This window comes from Anomaloglossus baeobatrachus, chromosome 6, assembly GCF_048569485.1.
Source record: "Anomaloglossus baeobatrachus isolate aAnoBae1 chromosome 6, aAnoBae1.hap1, whole genome shotgun sequence".
Classification (NCBI taxonomy): Eukaryota; Metazoa; Chordata; class Amphibia; order Anura; family Aromobatidae; genus Anomaloglossus; species Anomaloglossus baeobatrachus.
Window position 1 is genome coordinate 470,482,874 of NC_134358.1, and position 2,742 is coordinate 470,485,615.

A 2,742-nucleotide genomic window follows, 5' to 3' on the forward strand; every position below is an offset into this window, starting at 1 on the left:
GCTGTGACCTCCCTAAGGGCTCATGCGCACGTAACTGCTGCTAATTCTGCAGTTATTTTACAGCACATGTGCGCTTCAAATCGCTGCAGAATGAATGCAGTATTTTTGTTAAAAAAAAAAAACATTTCATGCACTCGGGATGCTGCCCCCACCATAGACAGAGTGGGAGCTGCATCCAGAACGCAGAAATAATTGACATGCTGCTTTTATGAACGCATGGATTTGGGTCAAAATTTTAGCATCCAAATCGCTGCGTTCAAAAAAGCAACGTGCACACGTCTCATGCACAATCTTCATAGATTGTGCAGGGGACACAGGACGCATGCATTTACGCTGCAGTGCAATACGCAGCGTAAATGCATGCTATTACGCAACGTGCGCATGAGCCCTAAGAACAGAGTCGGCCCTGTTCCGAGTGCCCCCAGGCACGCCCTGGTGAAGCATGTGATTAAGTATTGGCTTCCATGTTACAAATTCACATTAAAAACGTGTCTCTTGGTAGGGAAAACGCTTCATAAAAAACTCACAAATGCTTTTTTATGTGTTTTTTCCCAATGATTAGAATAGGTCAAAAATGCTGCAAAAAGGCTGAATGAATAGGCATGCTGCAAATTTCAGACTGCCTCAAATCCGCAAGGAAAAATAAGCAACATGTGAATGAGAGTTCAGTAATATGCTATCTTTTTCACTGCAAAACCAACCAGGAAAAAATGAAGCAAAAATGTAATATGTGAACATTCCCAGAGGTGGTATGTTTAAGCCCCACCCTGGTATGATAACTCTTCTATGTTGGATAATTATCCTGAAAAAAGAGACCCTATACTAAGAACCTGACCATACAAAACAGCCACAAAAGCCCATACAATGTGTGCACAATTATTAGGCAAGTTGTATTTCAGAGGATTTTTTTTATTATTGATCAACTATGTTCTCAATCAACCTCATAAAAAGACTCATTAATATCAAAGCTTAATATTTTTGGAAGTTGGAGTGGGGTTTTTTTTTATTTGGCTATCTTAGGAGGATATCTGTTTGTGCAGGTAACTATTACTGTGCAGAATTATTAGGCAACTTAATAAAAACCAAATCTATTCCCATCTCACTTGTTTATTTTCACCAGGTAAACCAATATAACTACACACAATTTAGAAATAAACATTTCTGACATGCAAAAACAAAACCCAAAAAATTAGTGACCAATATAGCCACTTTTCTTTATGATGACACTCAACAGCCTACCATCCATAGATTCTGTCAGTTGCTTGATCTGTTTACGATCAACATTGCGTTCCGCAACCACCACAGCCTCCCAGACACTGTTCCAAAAGGTGTACTGTTTTCCCTCCCTGTAGATCTTACATTTATGAGGGACCACAGGTTCTCTATGGGGTTCAGTTCAGGTGAACAAGGGGGCCATGTCATTATTTTTTCATCTTTTAGACCTTTACTTGCCAGCCACTCTGTGGAGTAGTTGGATGCATGTGATGGAGCATTGTCCTGCATGAAAATATTTCTTTTCTTGAAAGATACCGACTTCTTCCTGTACCACTGCTTGAAGAAGTTGTCTTCCAGAAACTGGCAGTAGGTCTGGGAGTTGAGCTTCACTCCATACTCAACCCGAAAAGGTCCCACAAGTCCATCTTTGATGATACCAGCACCCCACCTCCACCTTGCTGGCGTCTGAGTCGGAGTGGAGCTCTCTGCCCTTTACTGATCCAGCCTCTGGCCCATCCATCTGGCCCATCAAGAGTCACTCTCATTTCATCAGTCCATAAAACCTTTGAAAAATCAGTCTTAAGATATTTCTTGGCCCAGACTTGACATTTTATCTTATGTTTCTTGTTCAAAGCTGGTCGTTTTTCAGCCTTCCTTACCTTGGCCATGTCCCTGAGTATGACACACCTTGTGCTTTTTGATACTCCAGTAACGTTGCAGCTCTGAAATATGGCCAAACTGGTGGCAAATGGCAGCTTGGCAGCTTCACGCTTAATTTTCCTCAATTCATGGGCAGTTATTTTGCGCCTTTTTTGCCCAACATGCTTCTTGTGACCCTGTTGGCTATTTGCCATGAAACACTTGGTTGTACGGTGATCACGCTTCAAAAGTTTAGCAATTTCAAGACTGCTGCATCCCTCTACAAAACATCTCAAAATTTTGGACTTTTCAGAGCCCGTCAAATCTCTCTTCTGACCCATTTTGCTAAAGGAAAGGAAGTTGCCTAATAATTAAGCACACCTTATATAGAGTGTTGATGTCATTACACCACACCCCTCCTCATTAAAGAGATGCACATCACCTGATTTACTTAATTGGTAGTTGGCTCTCAAGCCTATACATCTTGGAGTAGGACAACATGTATAAAAATTATCATGTGATCAAAATACTCATTTGCCTAATAATTCTGCACACAGTGTATGTACCTACATGCTTGCTCCCTCTATTTTTGGCTTACTGATGGGACTATAATGGGGTTGTATTGCTTGCTTGTGAGTTAGAATTGCTAGCAAGACTTCACTAAAACCACAGGCGGTGGCAATAGACACACATGATGGTAGGTAGCCAAAAGAGGGCAGCCCCAGGGGATCAACGATACCTCAGAAGCTGGCACCATGGATACAAACAGTCTCTGGTTGTAGTAGCAGCAGTGGATCATCTTGGAGTGGCCGGTGTCACGCTGTACAAAGGCTAGTAAGATGCAGTACAGCGTAATCCCCACAAGGTGGCAGCAGAGTAGTGAAGGAG